This window comes from Ranitomeya imitator, chromosome 4, assembly GCF_032444005.1.
Source record: "Ranitomeya imitator isolate aRanImi1 chromosome 4, aRanImi1.pri, whole genome shotgun sequence".
NCBI lineage: Eukaryota > Metazoa > Chordata > Amphibia > Anura > Dendrobatidae > Ranitomeya > Ranitomeya imitator.
The window spans coordinates 623,096,566-623,101,874 of record NC_091285.1 but is presented as its reverse complement, the minus strand read 5'-3'; positions in this window follow the sequence as shown (position 1 = coordinate 623,101,874).

Below are 5,309 nucleotides of genomic sequence, written 5' to 3'. Positions count from 1 at the left end.
TGGGGCAGAGTGCTGGACACTGATGGGGCAGAGTGCTGGACACTGATGGGGCAGAGTGCTGGACACTGATGGGGCAGAGTGCTGGACACTGATGGGGCAGAGTGCTGGACACTGATGGGGCAGAGTGCTGGACACTGATGGGGCAGAGTGCTGGACAGAGATGGGGCAGAGTGCTGGACAGAGATGGGGCAGAGTGCTGGACAGAGATGGGGCAGAGTGCTGGACAGAGATGGGGCAGAGTGCTGGACAGAGATGGGGCAGAGTGCTGGACAGAGATGGGGCAGGATTGGACACAGATGGGGCAGAGTGCTGGACACAGATGGGGCAGAGTGCTGGACACAGATGGGGCAGAGTGCTGGACACAGATGGGGCAGAGTGCTGGACACAGATGGGGCAGAGTGCTGGACACAGATGGGGCAGAGTGCTGGACACAGATGGGGCAGGATTGGAAACAGATGGGGCAGAATGGAGACAGATGGGGCAGGATGGATACGATGGAGACAGATGGGGCAGGATGGGGAGATCATATAGGGCAGAATGGATACTCATGAGAGCAGGATGGGAGAACATATGGCTGGAGCCTGGAATGAGACACATGGGGGCTAGGATGGCGAATATTACCATAGGGGCTAATTAAGGGATATTATTATTGCAGTGATGTATTTATTTTATTTTTTGAGTATACTGTTTTAAATGGGGGGCGGTCCTGTTACTGTGTAGAGTGATACTATGTTGCCTTCTTCATGTGGTGTAATGTAGAAGTTGGGAAAATTAAGTAATGTGTTCTACAAGCGGAACTCGAGATAACTGTTTTATTTCCTGCAGAGACGAGTCCTGGCTAGATGAAGTGATGGCGGTCTGTGCTGGATGAAAGATGAAGGACTTCACCTAGAGACGTCACTGGTGAGTCAGTGTTACCTATACACTGACACTATACACTGTATACTATATACAGAGGTCCTGTGTACAATGTCACCAGTGATCACTGTATTACCTATACATTATATACAGAGCTCCTGTGTGTAATGTCACCGGTGATCACTGTATTACCTGTACACAGACACTGCTTAATAATTACAGATCTCCTGTGCATAATGGCACTGATGGTGATAGTATTGTGGGTTTTTTTTTATTACTGATCAGTATTGTAGTATTCAGTCATTTGTGGTAATATGCGGTCTGGTCATGGTGTAGCGGTATTTGTTCCTTGTATTTTATATTATTCGATCGCTGTGGTGGTAATATGTCATCTGGTCATAGTGCTGTGGTATTTGTTCCTTGTATGTAGTATTATAGGTCATTTTAAAAATTGAAAAATAAATAAAAATATACCTAAATTGTCTTGCATATTTTAACAAATATTTAGTAGGTTACAGCAGAGTAGGGCCCGGCCAAAAGTGTCTACCGTGTTATGGTGGCAGCTTAAAAAATCTTTTGGCCAAAACAAAAGCTGCCGGCTATATGTGTGATCTGGTGATGGGAACTGTTAATGTGTGATAGGTGAGAAGTGGAGATTTTCCAAGAGAGAGTGGTGGGACTGTGGACAGTTCGTGGGGTGGAGCCTGGAGGCGGGGCTGGGGTGGAACCTGGGCGGAGTTTCAAGGGGGCCCCGAAAATTTTGCCAGTATGGGGCCCCGAAATTTCTAGTGGCAGCCCTGAATTTACTACACTTCTGGGTGTAGCTAGCAGCAGCCGCAGACTGGAAGGAGCTGGAAATCAAAACATGCCCAGATCCACATTAAATGTGCTCCCGCCTTGACTCTTGTAAGATTCATAACCAGCAGAGGGCAAGCCAAACAGCGTGAACTGTACCGCTTTTTCCAGCCTCCGGTACGTGTCACACTGATGACACACGGATGTGCGGGATGTTTTGCGGCCTATGCTGCTGATTAGTGATGAGCAAGTGTACTCATTGCTCGGGTTTTCCCCAGCACGCTCGGGTGACCTCTGAGTATTTATGACTGCTCGGAGATTTAGTTTTCATCCCGGTAGCTGAATGATTTAGCCAGCCTGAGAACATGTGGGGATTCTCTAGCAACCAGGCAACCCCCACATGTGCTCAGCCTGGCTAATAGCTGTAAATCATTCAGCTGCCATGATGAAAACTAAATCTCCCAGCATTCATAAATGCTCGGAGGTCACCCAAGCGTGCTGGGTAAAACCTGAGCAATGAGTATACTCGCTCATCACTACTGCTGATAAAAAACGGACATGTCAGAGTGTTTTGCCCACAGTCACAGTGTTAATCTGCCTCAAAATCTAGCCAAACTACAGAATAAATTATATTTATAAATCTAATTCAGATACTGGATTTTTTTCCTTGTGTTCTTCTGTGGTGAAGTTTTTAATTTAAATTTAACACATGTTCACACAATATAATTTCAACATTTTTGTAGTGATATTTGAAAATTTCCAACAAATTGTAAGGAAATGGCATGGTGCGCAGAGTGCAGCAGCTGGTGAAAAAGTTAGTTGAACTGCTGCGCTCTGCATGAGAACCTAGCGACTGGGACAACAAAGATACGGTAATTAAAAACAAAAAAACAACAGAAGAAAAAGATAATTATTTCAGTGGAAAGCTAAATCTTGCTTAATGGACATTTTTCTATGGTGCAGCTTTGTCTCCTCAGCATCACCCACTCCTGATTTTGGTTTGCAAATAGTGAGGTAAAAAACTGACCAAATACTGAACGTGTGAACGTGGCCTTAGGGGAGGAGTGCTCAGTCAGAAAAGCAGTATGTCATAACCTCTCACAGTGCACACAGTGAAGGACAGAAAGTGATTGTCCTGCAGCTTTGCAGAAGTCACTGTGACTCGGCATCCTGTTTCTTTATTGTACACATTGGCAGGTATTACCTCCCTAATATGACTTCAGCCAAGCGTTACCCTTCAGTGCATACACCTGAGGATTAAGGTCATCTGAATACCACCCCCGGCACGTTTCCCCTACTGCTGAATCACGTCATGCAGCCATATTGTCATTGTGACTCAGCACATTACTGATCACGAGGGCGATTCTCACAGCAGTCTGGCTTTATGTAACGAAGCAGGAGAATGTGATATCTCAGAATAAAGGGTGAATTCACATGTGGCCGATCTTCCATGCTCAAGGGTGATCAGCAGGGCCAGGATTAGGGTGTCTTCAAGGGCTCTTTAGTCTAATCTTAGTTGTATAGCATTATGTCTCCTCTGTAAACCCCTCACTTGTCCCTGACTTTCACTCCTTTGGCTGTTCCTTTCATACTAATTTCACATATGTTCAGTAGCAGGGAATGTGGAGTCAAATCTATAAGCCCCCAAAATGAGATCTCATTAATGATGTTCCACCAGCAGCAAAGCTTGGGTTGCCCTCAGGGCAAGGCAAGTATTTTGCACTCCTTAACGTGTGGACGTTAATACTCCCTGAGTCTCCCCAGTCCAATATTAAACCCCTTATTCTCCAGGCACATGATTTGTGTGTGATTAAAATAAAGCTAAGTTCACATTTCTGAGCATTCCGTTTGTTTGTTTGTATAATAGAAACATATGCACCACTTCTGCATTTATCACCCACTCCTGGTTTTGGCTTCAAAATACTGATGTAAAATACTGACCAAATACTGATAGTGTGACTGCAGCCTTAGAGCACACATGTCAAACTCTGGCCCACAGGGTGAGTATATTTTACCCGTTTCCCCCACCATGACTCTCTCTGCGACTGATGTCTCAGCTCAGTGGGTGCGATGACTTTATCACAATGCACTGACTGCGCTGAGCAGTGCAGAGGATCAAAAGATGCACTGCAGAAACCGGAGCAGCAGGGAATCAAGGAGTGGTGACTATCTTTTTTTATGTGGGGCCCATTATACTGTATGGAGCACTATGTGGGGGCCGTTATATTGTATGGAACACTATGTGGGGCCCATTATACTGTATTGAGCACTGTGGAAGGGAAATTACACTGTATGGAGCACTATGTGGGGCCCATTATACTGTATGGAGCACTATGTGGGGCCCATTATACTGTATTGAGCACTGTGGAAGGGAAATTATACTGTATGGAACACTGTGGGGCCCATTATACTGTATTGAGCACTGTGGAAGGGAAATTATACTGTATGGAGCACTATGTGGGGCCCATTATACTGTATGGAGCACTATGTGGGGCCCATTATACTGTATGGAGCACTATGTGGGGCCCCTTATACTGTATTGAGCACTATGTAGGGGCCATTACATGACATGTAGCACTATGTGGGGCCCATTATACTGTATGTAGCACTATGTGGGGCCCCTTATACTGTATTGAGCACTATGTAGGGACCATTATACTGTATGGAGCACTATCTGGGGCCCATTATACTGTATAGAGCACTATGTGGGGCCCCTTATACTGTATTGAGCACTATGTAGGGGCCATTATACAGTATGGAGCACTATGTGGGGCCCATTATACTGTATGGAACACTATGTGGGGGCCGTTATATTGTATGGAACACTATGTGGGGCCCATTATACTGTATTGAGCACTGTGGAAGGGAAATTATACTGTATGGAGCACTATGTGGGGCCCATTATACTGTATGGAGCACTTTATGGGGCCCCTTATACTGTATTGAGCACTATGTAGGGGCCATTATACTGTATGTAGCACTATGTGGGGCCCATTATACTGTATGTAGCAGTATGTGGGGCCCCTTATACTGTATTGAGCACTATGTAGGGACCATTATACTTTATGGAGCACTATCTAGGGCCCATTATACTGAACGGAGCACTATGTGGGGCCCGTTATACTGTATTGAGCACTATGTAGGGGCCATTATACTGTATGGAGCACTATGTGGGGGCTATTATACTGTATGGAGCACTATGTGGGGCCATTATACTGTATAGAGGACTATGTGGGGCCCATTGTTCTGTATGGAGTGCTATGTGGGTCCCATTATATTGTATTGAGCCCTATGTGGGGCCCATTATACTGTATGGATCACTATGTGGGGGCCATTATGCTGTATGGAACACTATGTGGGGGCGATTATACTGTATGGAGCACTATGTGGGGGCCATTATACTGTATGGAGCACTATAGGCTAATTTGCGGTACTCAAAATGGCATAAATTATGATGAACTTGTTTGGCCACATCCTCTATCACCCACGTACATTTCATATAGTTGGTGCAGCTGGCAGAGTCTGGCGTAAAAATGTCAAAAGTCACAATATTCTTGAGCAGCCTCGAGTACTGAAACAATAAAGCAATTTTTCAAGCAGCTTTACTCCACAATTTTGAGCAATTGAATTAGCCATCGATCTTCACTCAATAAAAG